This window comes from Hippopotamus amphibius, chromosome 9 (genome assembly GCF_030028045.1).
Source record: "Hippopotamus amphibius kiboko isolate mHipAmp2 chromosome 9, mHipAmp2.hap2, whole genome shotgun sequence".
Lineage (NCBI taxonomy): Eukaryota > Metazoa > Chordata > Mammalia > Artiodactyla > Hippopotamidae > Hippopotamus > Hippopotamus amphibius.
This window is the reverse complement of record NC_080194.1, coordinates 38,656,860-38,679,806: the sequence shown is the minus strand read 5'-3', so window position 1 is coordinate 38,679,806 and position 22,947 is coordinate 38,656,860. Positions and strand designations below refer to the sequence as shown.

General features: G+C 34.9%; 1 pseudogene; it reads left to right on the top strand.

Annotated features, from left to right (window-relative positions):
• Window positions 1–10,073: 10,073 nt before the first annotated feature.
• Window positions 10,074–11,007, top strand: LOC130829268 (putative olfactory receptor 56B2; annotated as a pseudogene).
• Window positions 11,008–22,947: the final 11,940 nt, after the last annotated feature.

Here is a 22,947-nt window from a genome sequence, read left to right as displayed (position 1 = left end):
ACCGTTTTGGTCATGACAAGGGAAGGTATTGAGTGGGGCAATGTTTTCAGAATCCCCAAATCACTGACAAGTTCTTACCCCATGCATGCAATGTCTATGAATTTTTTACCACCTCACTTCTGTGAAAGACTAGTCTCATCATTAGCCCAACTTACAATGAACAAAAACATAGTGGAAAGCTGAGTAATCATCAAAAAAAATGAATAATTAAGAGATATCTGCTGCCAGATACCAGTTAGTTTTAGTTTCAAATGGTGATTGAAAATTTCAGTTGGAAACCTCAACATACCTCTCTCAACAATTGATAGAACAACTATACAGAAAGCCATCAAGAATATAGAACTCAGCAAAATTTCAATCAATGGTATCTAATAGACCTATTTTTTATAGCAATAGAATGTAATATGTTAAAATGACACATTAAGAACTCTCTTAATGTTGCTAATTAGCAATTATTTTATGCTTCAAACTTGTGTTAGTTTCTATATATTCTTTGTTTCCAAACTTACCCCAAATTCTGCAATCCAGGTTCTATAAATTCCATGTTATTTATTTATTTATTTTTCCCTTCCCCCATCCCAGTAATAAACCTTTATAAAACAATTTCCCCAACAATACCAGAATACACATTCTTTTTCACATGTACATGAAACATATACCTATAAAAAGACATATTCTGAGCCATAAAAGAAACCTAAACATTTCAAAAGAATTGAAAGCACACACTGTGTATTTTTCAACTACAATAGAATCTGACAATAAATCAATTACAGGAACTTCCCTGGTGGCATAGTGGTTAAGAATCCGCCTGCCAATGCAGGGGACATAGGTTTGATCCGTGGTCCAGGAAGATCCCACATGTCATGGACCAACTAATCCCTTGCGTCACAATGACTGAGCCTGCACTCTAGAGCCTGTGAGCCACAGCTACTGAGCCCACGCTCTGCAATGATTGACACCTGCATACCTAGAGCCTGTGTTCTGCAACAAGAGAAGCCACCACACTGAGAAGTCCGTGCACTGCAACAGAGTATCCCCTGCTCACCACAACTAAAGAGAAAAGCCTGGAGGCAACAATGAAGACCCAATGCAGCCAAATAAATAAATAAATAAATAATTTTTTTCAAATGCTTTAAAAAATCAGTAACAAAAAAATAGAAAAATCTACAAACACTTGGAAAATAAGCAAGACTTTTCTAAATAACCTATGAGTCAAAGAGGAAGTCTCAAGGGAAATTAAAAAATACACTGACTAAATAAAACTAAAATTCAATGTATCAAAATTTCTGCAGCACATTAAAGTATTGTTGAAAGATTCATTTAGATTACTCAATACATACATTAGAAAAGAGGAAAAACCTCCAAGCAATACTGTAATATCCCACCTGAGGAAACTAGAACAAGAATGACATTAAGATGGAAAAATTCCTAAGAAAAGAAAACCCAACTAATAAAATTCAAAAAATACATAAAAATAATATACCATTATTAAATAATAGTTAAGTTGGTTTTATTCTCAGGGTTCAAGATTGCTTCAGTATTCAATAATCTACCATATCATGAGTGTAGATAATAACAATCATGTTATCATATCAATTGACAAGGAAAAAGGACTTGACAAAATTTAAAGCCATTCTTTTTTTATTATTATGGTAAAGAACATATAACATAAAAATTACCATTTAAACAATTTCTAAATTTACAGTACAGTAGTATTAACTACATGCACATTGTTGTGTAACAGATCTCTAGAACTTTTTTACCTTGCAACACCAACACTATATATCCATTGAACCACTCCCCTTTTCATCTTCCTCTCCATCAGTGGCAATCACCATTCTACTTTCTATTTTCAAGAGTTTGACTACTTAAAACTTTTTTACATGTGGTAAATACACACAACAGAAAATTTACCATATAAAGCATTTTAAGTGTACATTTCAGCAGGGTTGAGTGTATTTACAATGCTGCACAGCAGAACTCTAGAACTTGTTCATCTTACAAATGTGAAATTCTTTACCCAATGAAAAACAATTCTCCATTTCCCCATCCTCTAATCACTTTGTACCAACATTCTACTTTTTGTTTCTATGAATTTGATTATTTTAGATGCTTCATTTAAGGGGTATTACTCAGTGTGTCTTTTTATGATTGGTTTATTTCACACAGCATAATGTCCTCAAGGTTCATCCATGTTGTGACACATGAGAGGATTTCTTTCTTTTCTAAGGTTGAGTGACATTCTATTGTATGAATACTTTTTTTTTTATTGGAGTAGAGTTGCTTTACAATATTGTGCTAGTTTCTGCTGTACAGCAAGGTGAATCAGCTATACATATACATATATCCCTTCTTCTTTGGTTTTCCTTCTCATTTAAGTCACCACAGAGCATTGAGCAGAGTTCCCTGTGCTATATAGCAGTTTCTAGTAAGTTATATATTTTATACATAGTAGTGTATATATGTCAATCCCAATCTCCCAATTCATCCCACTCCCCCTTCCCACCTTGATATCAGTATGTTTGTTCTCTACGTCTGTTTCTATTTATGCTGTGCAAGTAAGTTCATCTGTATCATTTTACTAGATTCTACCTATGTGTTAATATATGATATTTGTTTCTCTCATTCTGACTTACTTCACTTTATATGACAGTCTCTAGGCCCATCCACATCTCTGCAAATTTCCTTTCATTTTCAAATTTCATTTCAATTTTCATTTCATTTCATTTCATTTTCATCTATTTCATTCCTGTCTAAGGCTGAGTAATATTCCATTGTATACATGTACCACATCTTCTTTATCCATTCTTCTGTTGATGGACATTTTGGTTGCTTCCATGTCCTGGCTATTGCAAATGGCACTGCAATGAATATGGGGTGCCTGTATCTTTTTGAATTATGGTTTTCTCTGGGTATCAGTAATTGGAATGCTGGATAATATGCTAGTTTTATTTTTAGTGTTTTTAAGGAATATCCATCCTGTTCTCCATAGTGCCTGTATCAATTTACATTCTCACTAACAGCGCAGGAGGGTTCCCTTTGCTCCACACCCTTTCCAGCATTTATTGTTTGTAGATTTTTTGTTGATGGCCATTCTGAATGGTATGAGGTAATGCCTCATTTTGGTTTTGATTTGCATTTCTCTAATGGTTAGCGATGTTGAACATCTTTTCATGTGCCTCTTGGCCATCTGTATGTCTTCTTTAGAGACATGTCTATTTAGGTCCTCCTATTCTCTTTTTTTCCATTTTTAATTGGGTTGTTTGTTTTATTGATATTGAACTGCATGAGCTGCTTGTGTATTTTGGAGATTAATCCTTTGTCAGTTGCTTCATTGGCAGATATTTTCTCCCATTCTGAGAGTTGTCTTTTCATCTTATTTATGGTTTCCTTTGCTGTGCAAAAGCCTTTAAGTTTCATTAGGTCCCATTTGTTTATTTCTCTTTTTATTTCCATTACTCTAGGAGGTGGGTGGGTCAAAAAAGATCTTGCTGTGATTTATGTCAGAGTGTTATTCTTATGTTTTTCTCTAAGAGTTTTATAGTGTCCGGTATTACATTTAGGTCTTTAGTCCATTTTGAGTTTGTTTTTGTTTATGTTGCTAGAGAGTGTTCTAATTTCATTCTTCAACATGTAGCTGTCCAGTTTTCCCACCACCACTTATTGAAGAGGCTGTCTTTTATCCATTGCATATTCTTGATTCCTTTGTCAAAGATAAGGTGACCATAGTTAGTGGGTTTATATTTGGGCTTTGTATCCTGTTACATTGATCTTTCTTTCTGTTTTTGTTCCCTGTACCATACTGTCTTGATTACTGTAGCTGTGTAGTATAGTCTGAAGTCAGGGAGCCTGATTCCTCCAGCTCCGTTTTTCTTTCTCAAGATTGGTTTGGCTATTTGGGGTCTCTTTTGTTTCCATACAAAGTGTAAAATATTTTGTTCTAGATCTGTCGTTGTTGTCCTTTCCATCACCTATAGCACAGCAGTGACAGTCCCTTGCATTCCAGTTCTACTCAATGAACTCCACAATGTCATTCCTCCTGCCCTCAACCCCATGGTCTATGCACTCAAGAACAAGGAGCTCAGACAGGGCTTATATAATGTTCTTAAGCTGGACTTCAAAGGCAACTAACTTGGAGAGGATTCTCACTTTTGTAATTTCCGCACATATGTATCCATTATATCCTCCAAGGGTTGCAAATGGCAGAAGAACTAAAGAATACTGGCCCCTTTTGATTAGTTTAAGGAATCAGTAGCAATTGATGTATTTTCAAAAAAAGAGGTGAAACTAATATTTTAATCATGTTTGTCAAGAAAAACCTTCATCAAAAAGAGTAACATGATAAAGCTGATTGTCTCAAGGAATCCAGGGACAGACAAGCAGAAAACACATTTCATTTTTGTATCTAGTTGCCCTGGCTGGGAATTCCAGACTGTGTTGAATAGAGGTGGTTAAAGTCAGTATCTGCCAATATTTTCTTTTTAATGAGAGTGTTTAATCCATGTACATATGACTTGCTCCACATATTTGCATCTTTTGTTTCTAACATGTTTTATATTTTATAAATGAACAGAGGAACTGAATAAACAGCTCTCTAAAGAAGATATGCAATATCCAAAAAACATTAAATAAAGCTCAACATCACTAAATTCAATATAATATTATACCACTGTACACTCTAAAATGGCAGTAATTTTTAATTTAGCATAGGTTGGCAATTTTCTGGAAACAGAGTTCTTGTACGTGCTGGGCAGTATGATAAATCACATTGGAACTGTGAGAAACTGTTTGGCAATTACTCAAAATTTTAAACACCATTACTACGTAACAGAAATTTAACTCCTTAGTATATAACCAGAATAACTGAACACAAATATAACAACAAAAGTTGTACACAAACATTGATAGTATCATTTTCAGCCAAAAAATGGAAAGAACCCCAATGTCCATCATTGTTCAATCTATTAACAAAATGAAGAATATTGATACCAGGGATGATTATTAATTCATAAAAGAGATGAAGTGCTGATGCATACCCTTACATAGATGAACTTTGAAAACACTGTGCTAAATTAAAAAAGACAGACACTAAAGAGTACATGTTGTATGATTTCAATTACATGAAATCACCACAATAAGTAATCCACTGAATCAAAAAACAAATTAATTGTTGGCAGGGACCAGAGGAACAGATCAGTAAGTAATGACTGATTAATGGTTATGATCTTTTCTTTTTGGGCAATGAAAATGTGCTGAAATCATATAGTTCTGATGGTTGCACAATGTTTTGGATGTATTAAAAGGCACTCAATTTTACATTTTTATGTGTTTTACAAGGTTATTTTATGGCTTGTGAATTTCACTTCAATAAAAAAAAAAGGTAAAGAAGGGCCTTCCCTGGTGGTCCACTTGTTAAGACTTTGCCTTCCAACGTAGGGTATACGGGTTCAATCACTCATTGGGGAGCTAAGATTCCACATGCCTTGTGGCCAAAAAATCAAAACATAAAACAGAAGCAATATTATAACATATTCAATAAAGACTTTAAAAATGGTTCACACCAAAAAAAATCTTAAAAAGAAAAAAGATGAAGTGTACAATATTCTGTGCTAAAATTTCTCTCTCTCTCCCTTGCATACATACATACATGTATGCATATCTAATATATATGTATTTATTTTGAAATTGGTTAAAGAAATCATGTAAATACATAAGATGCACATTTATTTAATCATAATATTTCTGAATAATCATCATTTGAAATATCATATAAGGTCATTTAAAATGGCATAATTTATGTTTCAATATGATATTATCCAAATTTTTATCCTATATACATACATAATAAATACTAAGAAATGTATCAGAAGTTACCTCTACTTACATAATTTAAATTTGTATGAGTGTAATTAAAACCTTCTGAAACATCTTTAGTCCTTTCAACTTGTGCCCTACACATCCTTACAGGGAAAGAAAAAAGATTTTAATAAATATTAAAGTATCTAACATTCATCAAAATTAAAATGTGTTCATTCTCACTCCATTATATATATTACTGGCTTGCAAGCAAACAGATGTAAATACATACAGATAAATTTATTCTCTAATTTGTGTATCATTTTATAAGCAGTAAGATTGGAAAGCTTCCATTATTTACTTTCTCCAATAGGGGTTAGCTTAATTCCCATACCAGCACCTGTATGTCCAGTGTTTTGCAATATCCCCTTGGGATACATAACACATTTTTAAAAAATGTTTAGTTCAATAGTACAAATATCAAGATATTTAATAGTTGAGCACCATACATGTACATATATAGTAGAATCATGATTTTTTTTTTTTACCAATACTCTGAACACCTGGAACAGATTGCATTCAGCTCACAGTTTTGCTATCCAGAAACTAAGGTATTAAAGGACATGCTAAAGTAGGAGTAGAGGCAGGATTTTTTTTTATTCTATAGTCAGAAAAAAATGTGGAGACAATTTTTGGATGTATATTAATTGCTTATATTTGCATGACTTCAGATTTGATTCTATCTGCTTACTTGAAAGCAGAGTATTTTGAAAGATTGGATTTAAATGGAAAAATGTTTATCTCCCAAATTGCAGATTGCAATACAGTGTAACTTCCAAGATTATTATGAATATCTAGCTTCCTGCTAAGCAAATTGGAATCTTTAGATTCCTTGCGGTGAGTATCGAGCAAGAATCACCTGCGTGACCAGAAGGATGGGGCAATAGCAGGAGAATAGTTCTTGATCATGATCATAACACTCTGGTCATTCACCCAACCCTAACCCTAACCCTCCCATTACTCTCAGAATAAGAATCTAATTTACTGGTTTAATTTCTATAGACACTTTTTTCATCCATTTTAGACAGGAAAAACTTCCTCGAAGAACAAAGCAACATATAAAGAAAAGAAAATGGGATGTAAAATTGAGGACTGACTAGTGAGGAAACAAACTTATTTTCTATGGAGTTTAGAAATGAGAATAGGCAACAGGTGATATGATAATTGTACTTATAAATAAGTGGCCATATTCTTGTGTTAATGTAACTACTTCAACACACTTGTCTTTCACAGAATAATATGAGCCCATTTTCCTTTCAGAAAAATTAAGCTATAATATCAATATATTGAAATCACTTTAAATTTGTTTAGGAAAAATTCTAATGTAATTATGGGCAATATGACACTATTTTGTGTAAGCTTGGAACAATAATTGAGAGTTTTGCAAATGTATTTCAAATAGGACTTAAACTTCTCATGTAAAAATAAATCCAGTTTTAAAAATCAACACAACTATCAAAAGGAAACATGAGGAAAATTAATAGGATATTTATCTCATTTTTAGGAACTATATTCTTAGGAAAAAAGCACAAGTAATCTCAGAGGTATATTTGCTATCCTCAATGTACGGGTATCTATGCTTTCCCCACTTGCTTGTGTTACATGGACACATAAAGTAAAGAGCTGACTCTTCAAATATACTGAGAGGAAGAAATGAGTAACAATCTTATTTTTTCAACAAATTTAAGGTCTTTATACACTAGTCAAATATTTATAAATAAAACATTTCAAAGTCTTATTCAACAGGAATCAGTTATAAATGTGTGAATATATATGTAACTATACACATATATGAATACTTACAGTTTTGTTTCTTATTGAAAAAAACTTAAATGTGAAAAGTACAATGGATAGAACATTAAGAATGAATTTATAAGCCTGACAAGAAAGAAACCTGATGACAATTTTGGTATGTATATAAGTATAAATACAGTATGTCCAAATATTAAGAGTTTGGTTAAATTCTGGTGGATACAAATGATAAATACTTTTTTTTTTTGCAGGTGTGGAAATATTTAATAGCAGACAAAATGGAATTCAATGTGAAAAGCATTATAAGACAAAGGCAATTTTCAAAAATTGATAAAAGAACATTCCACTATAAATCATGAATCTATGCATCTAACAATAGATTCAAAGGATGGCCCCCTGTCCTCTCTGAGAGAGAGTTGAATATTCTTAAAGAAGGTGATGCTTGAAGCCAGATTGGTTTTGAGAGGGGGCAAAATAGAATAGAAAATTGTACAATCACAAAGCTAAAAATTTCCGTGAATGTGAGTAGGAAATAGCAAACAGCAACATGCATAAAAAAAGAAAGAAAATAAACAAAGAAACTGATCTAACAGAATCCTAACCATGCTTCAGTTGTAACATCATTTGCTTTCTTTTAGAAACTTCACATCACTTCCAAAGTTTTGCTTCATTTCTGCCTACTCCTGTATGACTCCAACAATTTGTAATGGCCTACGAATGATCTTTGAAAAGCACTGTAAATATTTCCTACTATGTTGCTTTGTTACTTCAAAAGAGGTTGCTTTTTGCAGTATCTAAACGGTCATCTTTCAATGTGGATAAAGACAAAACAGGGATGCAAGTAGAAAAGTGAACAACAACTTTATATCTCTGATTCATCCACTATTTTAAGCAATGTTATCTATCCTCTTATGAAGACTGAAAGTTTATACTGGGGAAAAAGCTTTAACATGTACTCTGAACACAAATATATCAGGTGTGATGAGTTACAAGAATGAACCATAAAAAATGAGAAGGTGAATCCAATATTCATATTTAAGTGTGAGATAGACAGTGTCCTTCTACTACTCAATATCAAGACTGGATGCCAGTCTCCTATTTCTCCAGGTTGCAGATTTTTAGATTATTTTCTCAACAAAATGAAAGTTCCTGGGTGGGGGGGGGTGGGGGGACTATAAACACTGGTAACTAGGACTGTCAATGAAACAAATGAAACAAAGTGGACCCTGTAAGAGCACACAATATAAATCCAACATGTAATGAGACTCACTTATGACCCAGAGTTTCAAATCAGCTCTCTAAAGACTCTTTATTAAGTGTGAATTAATAGTCAAAGAAAGGATGACATTTGAGAAATAGTTGCAATATTAAAGATAAGAAAATGAAAACTATAAAAATAAACTGTTGAAATTTAGAGGTTATTAAATAATATGCATGAAACAGAACAGGTACATTTGTATAAATATATATCTTCTTTAGTTTACCATTCTTCATTATCTTATAAGTATAAAGGAATGTCATCACTTAGATTAAGATAAATATATTCACAAGGTCTGTATCCACACTATTATTCTGTAGATGCTATAATTTTGAACCACAACATTTTTCAAATATTTTATGTTTTGTTAATACATCCTTAAAATTTAAACTAATGAAAGGAAATGTAAAATAAATAGCCAACAGTAGGAAAAACAGATGATGAAAATCTGTTTCAGTTTTTAGATTAAAATCAATAAATGATTAAATTAAATTTTTTGGTAAACAGTACATTGATTCTAGTAAATTCATTTTCAAAATATTTAGCTCAAACTAATTTTTTTTCCTCAAACTAATTTTGAATCTCTATTCTTTATATTATGACTATCTGGAGTGCTACAAGAATCCAAAATATGTCAAGTATGGGAAAGTTACTGAAAACCAAAATCAGTTGGTTTGAAATAATGCTGAGATTCCTAAATCCTATTAATGTTGTTACCTAAGCATACAATGTTCCCTAACATTGGTGTTATCTAAATGCTTCTATGCATAAAAATCTCTACATTCATTCTATAGGTTAAGTATCTAATTATCTAACACTTTAGCAAACAAAATTCAAGTGGCCAGGCTGTGATATCTGAGGGCTTTCACCTTGTCCAGGTTCCACTACTTCCAGGCTGAAAATAGTGACCAAGGTCTTGATTTTCTCTAATGTTCTATTCTTCAGTCATGAGAGGATGGAAACAATAACTGCATTATGGCATGAAGTTTGTGTTTAGATTAACTGAGTTAACACATAATGTGCTACGAGAGTTCCTGTTTCACCAGAAATATCCAATAAATTTTAGTACTGGGATGAGAATTTAAAAAGACAATGACTCCCCCTCCACACTACCTAGAGTATCATGAACCTGGGTAACTACCTTTTAGACACTGTCAGAGAAATTATTAAGAATAGTAACACTGAATATTTTTCCTCTTAGTGAAGGATGTTCCAGGATCTCAGAAATTCCAAAAGCTCAGGGTCCCAGGTCTCTGAGTACATTCTTCTGATGGGCTTCCCAGGCATTCATAGCTGACAGCACTGGCTCTCCCTGCCCCTGGCTTTGCTCTGCTTTTTAGCTCTCAGTGCCAACATCCTTATCCTAATCACCATCAATCAGGAGGCAACACTGCATCAGCCTATGTACCATTTCCTGGGCATCTTTCCTGTGGTAGACATGATCCTGGCTACACATGAGTAGGATTTTGGCCCTCTTATGGTTCAATGCTAAGGTCATCAGTCTCCCTGAGTGCTTTGTGCAGATGTATGTCATACAATTTTTTATGGGTATGGAATCAGGCATCTTTGTCTGCATGGCTATAGATAGATATGTAGCCATTTGTCAACCACTATGCTATCCAACAATAATTAATGACTCTTTTGTGGTCAAAGCAACTGTGTTCATAGCACTAAGAAACAGCCTGTCTACCATCCCAGTGCCTGTGTTGGCTTTTCAGAGATATTATTGTTCAAAAAACCAAATTGAGCACTGTCTGTGCTCTACTCTTGGAATCACTAGCCTATCCTGACGACAGGACAATCAACCAGCTACTTCTGGGCTGGACTCTTCTGGGCTGGACACTCACGGGAAGTGACTTAGGTTTGATTATTGTATCCTATGCTTTGATACTTCACTCTGTGCTGAAACTGAAGTCAGAAGAAGTTGCATCGAAGGCCTTAAGTACCTGTACTTCCCTCCTTATCCTAATTTTTTTCTTCTACACATTGTCCTTTCCATCACCCATAGTGCAGCAATGACAGTTCCCCTCATCCCAGTTCTACTTAATGTACTGGAAAATGTCATTCCTATAGCCCTCAACCCTATGGTCTATGCACTCAAGAACAAGGAGCTCAAACAGTGTTTATATAAGGTGCTTTAGCTGGACTTCAAAGGCAACTAATTTGCAGAGGATGTTCAATTCCATATATATATAGATATATATCTATATATCTATCTATCTATCTATATCTATATCTTCCAAGGATTGCAGAAGTAAGAAACACTGACATTCTCGAATTAATAAGTAATCAGTTGGAACAAATGAAACGTCCAAAAAAGTAGTAAAACTAATATGTGTAACCATGTTTTTTGAGAAATACCTTCATTAAAACTAATAACACAATGATGATTGTTTCAAGAATTCCAAGGAAAGAAAAGTGGAATAAATATTTCATTTTCTTACCTAGTTGCCCTTGCTAAAACTTCTAGACAGTGTTTAACAGTGGTGGTTAACACACATACCTGTCACTTTCTTCTCTTCAGTTGAAGCATTTGATTCATGTACATTTGGTATAATTACTGATAGGAGATCACTTACTCCTGCCATTTGTCTATTGGATTTATGATGTGTCTTATTATCATTTTTAAAAAGACCAAGGACTTGAGTGGACATTTCTCTAAAGAACATGTGCAGTGCCCAACAAGCATGTGAAGAGATGTCCAGCATCATTAGTCATTAGATAAACTCAAATCAAAACCACAAAAAATATCCTATATACTCTTAAGTGGGTATATAATTTTATAATGAAATTAACAAGTTGTGGTAATTTCATGGATACATTGGAGCTCTTGTATAATGATGGTGGGAATGTAAAATCATAACAGAGCTGAGGAAAAGAGTTTGACAGTTAATCAAAAAGTTAAGTACAATTACAAATAGACTCAGCAATTCAATTCCTAAATACATACTTAAAATATTGAAAACAGTTGTTAAAGCAAAAACTTGCAATAATACTCATATCAACATTATCAGCCACAAAATGGAAACAAACCAAATGTCCATCATCTGTTGAATGGATGAACATACCCATAAAATAGATCATTATTTAACTGTAAGAAGGACAAATACTGATTCATACTGTTGCACTGATGGAAGTGTTCTGCTAAGTGAAAAAAAAAATACAGAAAATGCTACAAGTTGAATGACTTTATTTACAAGAACGTCCAGATTAGGTAAGTCTATTGAATCAGAAAACTAAATTAGTTGTTTCCTGGGGCTAGGGTGACAGTTGAATATGGAGTGACTGATTAATAGTTGTGAAATTTCTTTTTGAGGTAGTGGAAATATTCTGGTATTACATAGTGCTAAAGTTTGCACAGCAATGTGACAATAGGAAAAGCCACTCAGTCATAAAATTTCCCATGAATTAAAAAATTGTCTATGAATATAAAAATATTAAAGATATCATGTAAATACATAGGATGTATTTCTATTTAATAATAATATTATGAATACTCCTGTTTTAAATGTGCTTACTATATAATGTCAATTGAAAATACCTTATTTATGTTTTAATATGCTTTGTCAAAGATTTTTTTCAGAATAATGTAGCCAATGTATATTAAAAATGTATCAGTACATGCACACCAATGTTCATAGAAGCACTGTTGACGATAGCCAAGACATTGAAGCAACATAAAGGTCCATCAACAAGTGAATGGATAAATAAAATATGACATATATATACAATAGAATATTAGTTATAAAAAATGAAATATTGTCATTTGCAGCAAAATGGATCATCTGGAGACTATCATACTGAATGAAGTAAGTCATACAGAAAAGGCAAATAATATATGATATCACTTCTATGTGGAATCTAAAAAAATATTACAAATGAACTTATTTAAAAACTGAAACAAACTCACAGACATAGGAAACAAACTTATCGTTACCAAAGAGGAAAGTAAAGGGATAAATTAGGAGCATGGGATTAACAGATACACACTACTATATGTAAAATAAACAAAAAGGATTTAATGTATACCAGAGGGAACGATATTCAATAACTTATAATAACATATAATGAAAATAATATGAATACATACGTATAACTGAATCCCTTTGCTATAAACGTGAAACTAATACAATATTATAAATCAACTGCACTTCAACTAAAAAAAATATCAGCAGTTACCTCTACATAATAGAATCTAAGAGTTCTATTTATTTATTTCCAAAATCCTTTCTAATTTTTCAATTAATAAAAATATAGAGGCACAACTTTTATACTTAATTAAAAGATAAAAATAGAATCAGTTGTGTTTTGTTATTATTTTTGGTATTATCACAATCAACATTATTATCTCAAACTTGGGCATATAAATAAATTTTTCCAACTTAATATCTAAGCATAATAAGCTTCAACTTTTTTTTAAAGATCTTTATTGGAATAAAATTGCTTTACAATGTTGTGCCAGTTTTTGCTGTACAAAAAAGTGAATCAGCTGTATTAATACATATATCCACATATCCCCTCCCTCCCATGATTCCTTCCCACCTTCTCTGTCCCAGTCCTCTAAGTCATCATCCATCATCAAGCTGATCTCCCTGTGATATGCAGCAACTTCCCACTAGCTATCTGTTTTACATTTTTGGTGGTGTATATATGTCAATATTACTCTCTCACTTCATCCCAGCTTCCCCTTTGCCCCCACCCCATGCCCTCAGGTCCATTCTATACATCTGCATTCTTCCCTGTCACTGAGTTCATCTGTACCATTTCTTTAGATTCCATATATATGAGTTAGCATATGGTATTTGCTTTTCTCTTTCTGGATTACTTTGCTCTGTATGACAGACTCTAGGTCCATCCACCTCGCTACAAATAACTCAATTTCATTTCTTCTTGTGGCTGAGTAATATTCCATTGTATATATGTGCCACATCTTCTTTATCCATTCATCTGTTGATGGGCATTTAGGTTGCTTCCATGTCCTGGCTACTGTAAATAGTGCTGCAGTGAACATTGTGGTACATTTCTTTTTCAATTATGGTTTTCCCAGGGTATATACCCAGGAGTGGGATTGTTGGGTCTTATGGTAGTTCTATTTTAGGTTTTAAAGGACACTCCATACTGTTTTCCATAGTGGCTGTACCAATTTATATTCCCATCATCAGTTCAGGAGAGTTCCCTTTTCTCCAAACCCTCTGCAACATTTATTGTTTCTAGATTTTTTGATGATGACCATTCTGACCGGTGTGAGGTGATACCTCATTGTGGCTTTGACTTGCATTTCTCTAATGATTAGTGATGTTGAGCATCTTTTCATGTATTTGATAACCATCTGCCTATCTTCTTTACAGAAATGTCTTTTTATAGGTCTTCCACCCATTTGTGGATTGGGTTATTTGCCTTTTTGGTATTAAGCTGCATGAACTGATGGTATATTTTGGAGATTAATCCTTTGTCCATTGTTTCATTGGCATTTTCTCTCATTCTGAGGGCTGTCTTCTTGTCTTGATTATGGTTTCTTTTGCTGTGCAAAAGCTTTTAAGTTTCATGAGGTCCCATTTGTTTATTCTTGATTTTATTTTCATTATTCTAAGAGGTGGGTCAAAAAGGATCTTGCTTTGATATATGTCATCGAGTGTTCTGCCTATGTTTTTCTCTAAGAGTTTTGTAGTATCTGGCCTTACGTTTAGGTCTTTAATCCATTTTGAGTTTATTTTTGTGTATGGTGTTAAGAAGTGTTCTAATTTCATTCTTTTATATGTAGCTGTCCAGCTTTCCCAGCGCCACTTATTGAAGAGGCTTTTTTCCATTGTATATTCATGCCTCCTTTGTCAAAGATAAGGTGCCCATATGTGCATGGGTTTATCTCTGGGCTCTCTATTCTGTTCCATTGATCTCTATTTCTGTTTTTGTGCCAGTACCATACTGTCTTGATCACTGTAGCCTTGTAGTACAGTTTGAAGTCAGAAGGTTGATTCCACCAACTCCGTCTTTCCTTCTCAAGATTGCTTTGTCTATTCGGGGTCTTTTGCATTTCCATACAAATCACAAAATTTCTTGTTCTAGTTCTGTGAAAAATGCCACTGGTAATTTGATAAGGATTGTGGTGAATCTGTAAATTGCATTGGGTAGTACATTCATTTTCACAATGTTGATTCTTCCAATCCAAGAACATGGTATGTCTCTACATCTTTTTGTATCATTTTTGATTTTGTTCATCAGTGTCTTATAGTTTTCAGCATACAGGTCTTTGGCCTCCTTAGGCAGGTTTATTCCTAGGTATTTTATTCTTTTTGATGCAATGGTAAATGGGAGTGTTTCCTTAATTTCTCTTTCTGATCTTTCATCATTAGTGTATAGAAATGCAAGAGATTTCTGTGTGTTAATTTTGTATCCTACAACTTTACCATATTCATTGATTAGCTCAAGTAGTTTTGTGGTGGCATCTTTAGGATTTTCTATGTATAGTATCATGTCATCTGCAAACAGTTTTAATTCTTTTCCAATTTATATTCTTTTTATTTCATTTTCTTCTCTGATTGCTGTGGCTAAAACTTCCAAAACTATGTTGAATAATAATGGTGAGACTGGGCGCCCTTGTCTTGTCCCTGTTCTTAGAGGGAATGCTTTCAGTTTTTCACCATTGAGAATGATGTCAGCTGTTGGTTTGTCATATATGGCTTTTATTACGTTGAAGTAATTTCCTTCTATGCCCATTTTCTGGAGAGTTTTTATCATAAATGGGTGTTGAACTTTGTCAAAAGCTTTTGCTGCATCTATTGAGATGATCATGTGGTTTTTATCCTTCAGTGTGTTAATATGGTGTATCACGTTGATTGATTTGCATATATTGAAGAATCCTTGCATTCCAGGGATAAACCCCACTTGATCATGGTGTATGATCTTTTTAATGTGCTGTTGGATTCTGTTAGCTAGTATTTTGTTGAGGATTTTTGCATCTTTATTCATCAGTGATATTGGCCTGTCATTTTCTTTTTTGTGTGACATCTTTGCCTGGTTTTGGTATCAGGGTGATGGTGGCCTAATAGAATGAATTTGGTAGTGTTCCTCCTTCTGCTGTATTTTGGAAGCATTTGAGAAGGATAGGTGTTAGCTCTTCTTGAAATGTTTGATAGAACTAGCCTGTGAAGCCATCTGCCCCTGGGCTTTTGTGTGTTGGGAGATTTTTAATCACAGTCTCAATTTCTGTCCTTGTGATTGGTCTGTTCATATTTCCTATTTCTTCCTGGTTCAGTTTTGGAAGATTGAACTTTTCTAAGAATTTATCCATTTCTTCCAGGTTATCCAATTTATTGGCATATGGTTGTTTGGAGTAGTCTCTCACGATCTTTTGTATTTCTGTAGTGTCTGTTGTTACTTCTCCTTTTTCATTTCTAATTCTGTTGATTTTTATCATCTCCCTTTTTTTTCCTGATGAGTCTAGATAATGGTTTATCAATTTTGTTTATCTTCTCAAAGAACCAGCTTTCAGTTTTATTGATCTTTGCTATTGTTTCCTTCATTTCTTTTTCATTTATTTCTGTCCTGATCTTTATGATTTCTTTCTTTCTGCTCTTTGGGGTTTTTTTGCTCTTCTTTCTCTAATTGTTTTAGGTGTAAGGTAACGTTGTTTATTTGAGATTTTTCCTGTTTCTTGAGGTAGGATTGTATTGCTATAAACTTCCCTCTTAGAACTGCTTTTGTTGCGTCCCATAGGTTTTGGGTTGTTGTGTTTTCATTGTCATTTGTTTCTAGGTATTTTTTTTATTTCCTCTTTGATTTCTTCAGTGATTTCTTGGTTGTTTAATAGCCTATTGTTTAGCCTCCATGTGTTTGTATATTTTACAGTTTTTTTTTCCTGTATTTGATATCTAGTCTCATTGCATTGTAGTCAGAGAAAATATTTGATACAATTTCAATTTTCTTGAATATACCGAGGCTTGATTTGTGACCCAAGATGTGATCTATCCTGGAGAATGTTCCGTGTGCACTTGAGAAGAAAGTGAATTCTGTATTTTTTGGATGGAATGTCCTATAAATATCAATTAAGTCGAGATGGTCTAATGTGTCATTTGAAGCTTGTGTTTGCTTATTTATTTTCTAATTGGATGATCTCTCCATTGATGTAAGTGGGGTGTTGAAGTCTCCTACTATTATTGTGTTACTGTCATTGTCCCCTTTTATGGCTGTTACCATTTGCTTTATGTATTGAGGTGCTCCTATATTGGGTGCATAGATATTTACAATTGTTATATCTTCTTCTTGGATTGACCCCTTGATCATTATGTAGTGTCCTTCCTTGTGTCTTGTAATAGTCTTTACTTTCAAGTCTAATTTGCCTTATATGAGTATTACTACTCCAGCTTTCTTTTGACTTCCATTTGCATGGAATATCTTTTTCCATCCCCTCACTTTCAGAGTGCATGTTTCCCTAGGTCTGAAGTGGGTTTCTTGTAATCATCACATATAAGGGTCTTGTTTTTGTATCCATTCAGCCAGGCTGTGTCTTTTGGTTGGAGTATTTAATCCGTCTACATTTAAGGTGATTATTGACATGTATGTTCCTGTTACCATTTTCTTAATTGTTTTGGGTTTGTTTTCATAGGTCTGTTCCTTCTCTTGTGTTTCCTGCCTAGAGAAGTTCCTTTAGCAATTGTTGTAAAGCTGGTTTTGTGGTGCTGAATTCTCTTAACTTTTGCTTGTCTGTAAAGCTTTTGATTTCTCTGTCGAATCTGAATGAGATTCTTGCTGGGAAGAGAATTCTTGGCTCTAGGTTTTTCTCTTTCAAGACTTAAGTATATCCTGCCACTTCCTCCTGGCCTGCAGAGTTTCTGCATGCAGATCAGCTGTTATCCTTATGGGTTTTTCCTTATATGTTATTTGTTGCTTTTCTCTTGCTGCTTTTAATATTTTTTATTTGTGTTTAATTTTCGTTACTTTGATTAACATGTGCCTCAGTGTGTTTCTCCTTGGATTTATTCTGTATGGGACTCTCTCCACTTCTTGGACTTATTAACTATTTCCTTTCCTATGTTGGGGAAGTTTTCCACTATAACCTCTTCAAATATTTTCTCAAACCCATTCTTTCTTTTCCTTCTTCTTCTGGGATGCCTATGATTTGATTGTTGGTGTGCTTAATTTTATCACTGAGGTCTCTGAGACTGTCTTCCATTCTTTTCTTTTTTTCTTTTTCCTTTTTCCTGCTCTGTGGCAGTTATTTCTACCATTCTATCTTCCAATGCACTTACTCATTCTTCTGTCTCAGTTATTCTGCTGTTTATAGCATCTAGAGTATTTTTAATTTCAGTTAATGTGTTGTTAATTACTGTTTGTTTGCTTTTTAGTGCTTCTATGTCCTTATTAACTGTTTCTTGCATTTTCTCTATTTTGTTTTTGAGATTTTGGGTCATCTTTACTATGATTACTCTGAATTATTTTCTGGCAATTTGCCTATTTCCTCTTCATTTATTTGGTCTTGTGGGTGTTTATCTTGCTCCTTTGCCTGCAAAGTGTTTATTTGTTTCTCATTTTGTCTACTTTATAGTATTTGTTGTCTCCTTTCCCTATGCTGCCTAGTAGTAATTCCTCTTGTTTCTGTTCTCTGCCCCCTGTGGTGGGGTTTGTCCAGTATCTTGAGTAGGCTTCCTGGTGTGAGGGTCTGGTGCCTACTTTCTGGTGTGTGGATCTGAGTTTTTTCACTCTGATGAGCAGGGCCATGTCAGATGGTATGTTTTAGGGTATCTGTGAGCTTAATATGGCTGTAGGTAGTCTGTGTGCTGATGGGTGTGTTTGTGTTCCTGTCTTGTTTGTAGTTTGGTGTGAGGAATCCAGCATTGGCAGTTGAAGGCAGTCGGGCAAAGCCAGGTCTTAGACTCTGATAGAGGACTTTGTGAGAATGCTCTGTGGTTAATCTTCCCTGTGGCTGAGGATTGTCTAGTGGTCTAGCATCCTGGACTTGGTGCTCCCTCCTCAGAGACTCCAACTTGACCTCTGGTTGAGGAATCCAGACTCCAGAGGTCCCTTGTCCTGGCAATAAAGGGGATTAAAAAAGACTGTCCCAAGCCCAGACTAATGGTAAAAGGTTAAGTCAAACAAACATATACTGAATCAAGGAAACATGTACATGCACAAGAAACACAGAAACAGAACCCAATAGAATATAAAGCACTAGAACAATCTGACAGAAGAACCTCAGAATGCAATCAGACAAAGAGAAAACCAACAAAAATTCAAAACAAACAAACAAACAAAAAAACCAGGGAAATTGTTAAAATGAAGACCAAATGTAACAGGGACCAAATAGAAACAGGGAGCAAATAAAATAAAGAGCAAGAGAACAACCAGATAGCCTGAAGATCACCAAAATGAAATCAAACAATTATAATTAGAACTAAGATAAAGACAAAACCTAATAACAAAAAGCAAAGCAGTGTGTCATTTGAAGAATAAAGCAAGGAAACAGAGCAGACCAATAATATTGATTAAAAGTATAATAAGATAAAATAAAATAAAATAAAAAGGGATAGAACACAGAGAGAGAGAGGAGCATAGTATGACTGGAAATATAAAAATAAAAATAAAAATAAAATAAAATAGAAATGTATTAAAGATAAAGAAGAAAAGAAGATGGGGAGATAAATTCAGCACTACAAAAAAGCTAGCTAGAAATAGAAATATATAAAAAGGCTAAAAATAAAAAGAAAATTAAAAATAGAATAAAAAATATGTTATAAAATGTGAAGATCCCTTAGGACTAAGATAAGAAAGACAGAAGGAAAGAAAGAAAGAAGAAAAAGAAAGAAAGAAAGAAAGAAAGAAAGAAAGAAAGAAAGAAAGAAAGAAAGAGAAAGAAAGAAAGAAAGAAAGAAAGAAAGAAAGAAAGGAAGGAAGAAAGAAAGAAAGAAAGAAGAAAGAAAGAAAGAAAGAGAAAAATAAAGAAAAGCTAGGGCTTAACACATAATGGATCATATCAATAGAATAAATAATAATTCTGTTTCCTTCGGGTCTCAGATGTAAGTGTCCTTGTACTATCCTTGAGCCTCAGGCCACCTTCACCTCCCCAAGAGACCCTCTTCTGCCTTTGGGTTGGACTCTGGACCTGCTGTGCATCCTATGGGGTCCACTTAGGCTCTGATCTGGCCCAATTCCTGTGTGTGCTTGCTCCCAGAGTCCACAGATGCCAGAGTTAGACCTTTTTCATTTATGGGAACATTCATTGCCTACTCTGATATTCCAAAGACATAGGGTCTACCTAGCTGATCATGGGGGTTTAGTCTGCAGTGTGTATATCTGATGGAAAGATTTTAGAACTTCTTCCTTAGTCCCCTTGTCCCTGATGTTCACCTTTGTTTCTGTCCTTGCTTCTGAGTGTGGTCTAACTGCCAGAATCTGGTCCTGAGGCTTCCTTGGAGCTCTTTGGGTCCACCTCAGTGAGGGTTTCCTTTATTGTTCATCTGCAGATGCAGATGTGTTGGTAGAGAGAGATTTTGATAGTGGCTCCTCTCCCTGTGTGTGACTCAAGAGAAGCACCCTGCATGGATTGCAGGAGCCCCAGGGATGATGCTGAATGCACAGGGATGCCAGCAGCCATGATATAGGAAATCTGGCCTTAGTGTGATTCTTACACCGGGCACCTGATGGGAAGCCCTTTGGGTGCTTTTTGTATTACTCTGAGACCAGCAGAGCTTCCTTTGTTGTTCTTCTGTAGGTGCTGGTGTGTGGGGAGAGAGAGAAGGTACAATAGTGGCTCCTTCCCCTACATGTGAGCCAGCAGTAGTGCCTTGCCTGGGTCGTGGGAGCCCTGTTGACAGTAGTGGTGCCAGTTGCAGAGGGAAGCTGGTGGGCTCAGGTATAATAGGAATGTCTCCAGAGATATCTCTCTCTGCAGCCTTCTTCTGGCTCTCGGCAGCAGGCACACCAAGCCAGCCCCACCAGGGGACTTTTTCTATCCCTTGTCTACTGCAATAGCCAGGCCCAGAGAGGCCCTCCCTTTGTTCATTGCAGGTGTTGAAAGAGAGGCTACAACAGTGGCTCCTCCCCACTGCTTGTGAGTCAGCAGTAGTGTCCCACCACCATGGCCACCCAGCTTTCTGCGGTAGGCATTCTCTGCTGTAGATTTCTTCCCTCCTGTCCCCTTAGTCTGTCTCCCCACAGCCAACAATGGTTCTCACCCTGAACCAGTTATCTGGTTCCCATGTTCCAGCTCTCAGACCACCTGCACAGCTGTGAACCCACGTCTCAGTCTGGGACACACAGAACCATGGTACAGATCCTCTGTGTGATTCTCACTCTTTCCCATCTGCCACAGGTCAGCCGCTTCACCCTCTTTGGACAGTCCCAAATGCCCTCCTTCCGACCCAATCAAATTCCCCATTGGAGAGGTGGTTTCCCCATCAGATAAGGGGCTTTTCCCGAATTAAGCAATCGCTCTTCTCTTTCAGCTCTCCCTGTCCCTGGGTGTAGGACCTGTCCTATTCCTTTCTTCTCCTCTTCCTTCACTTTTTTTTTCTCCTCTGTCCTACCCAGTTATGTCAGGATTTTGCAGTCCTTTCTGGTGTCCAAGGTCTTCTGCTAGTGTTCAGCCAGTTTTCTGTGGGAATTATTGCATCTTTTGATGTATTCCTGATGCAACTGTAGAGAGAGATGCCCTCCACATCCTTCTACTTCACTGCCATCTTTTTCCTCCCAAGTCTGAAGTTTTGATGAAGTTCTACAATGCCAAAGTATTTACCATCATCCTCACATGAAAGTAAAATAGATGTATAAAGCAACACACGAGTGAATATGCATGAGAGTGATTGATACATTCCAAAACATCGTAAGTGCTTTCAACTCATGTCCTTCAAGATCTGACCCAGAAATAAACAAAAAGAAATATTAAAGATTCTAATATTTGTTAAAATTAAATTGTGGCAATTCTCATATCCCATATCTTTGTGTTATATCACACACAAGTACACAGTTATAGATATATCCAGATGAAAACATTCTCTTACTTGTGTATCATTTTATAAACAGTGAAATGGAAATCTTCCACTTTTCTTCCTCCATTAGGGGTTAACTTAATTCCCATACAGCCCCATGTATCTTGAGAGTTTTGCAATATCTCTTTGGGATATATAACACACATCATTAATTTTAATATTCAATTCAATAGTACATATATCAAGGGGTTTAAAAATTGAGAACAGTAAATGTACATGTATTACAGAATCATAATTTTTTTTAACTCATATCCTAAACACCTGGACCAGATTGCATTCAGCTTACTGTTTTGCTATCCTGAAACCAAGGTATTAAAGAACATACAAAAGTGGGACTAAGAACAGTGTTTTTATTGTTGGTGGTGGTGGTACTAGGATAAAGTAAAGAGAGGCTTCAAGTGTATATGAATTGATTATTGTATTTTCAGAAACACTGGTTTGATTCTATCCACCCATTTGAAGACAAAAGTGTTGTAAAATATTGGATTTTCCTGAAAATATTTACTTCCCCACTTCTCAGACTGCAATTCAGTGTGACTTTCCATGATGATTATGTAGTTATTTTTCTAAAAGCATATATGAACCTTTGGTTCTGTTGTGGTGGATGTCAGGCATGAGTCACCTCCATGACTAGAAGAAATGGGGAAAGAACGAGAATAGTTCATGATCATAGTCACAACACCTGCTCTTCACTTATACTTCCATTGCTCTCAGGATAAGAATCTAATAAATTTGCTTCATTTCTAGAGACACTTATTTGTGATTGCATTTCATCCATTTTAGATAGCAAAACCTACTTGGAAGAACAAATCATTATGTTAGGAAAAGAACATGGGATGAAAAATTGGGGACTGTCTAGTGAGGAAACAAACTTACTTTCTATGAGTTTGGAATAGGAATAGGCAACACATGATATGATAATTGTACTTTACAAGTTGTCCTATTCTTTTGTAAATGTAACTAGTTCAGCACATTTGTTCCCCATGGAATAACATGAGCCCATTATCCTTGCAGAAAAATTCAGGTATAATGTACTGAAATCATTTTAAATTTGTTTTGGAAAATAGCCTGATGTAATTATGGTGAATACTACAATATCGT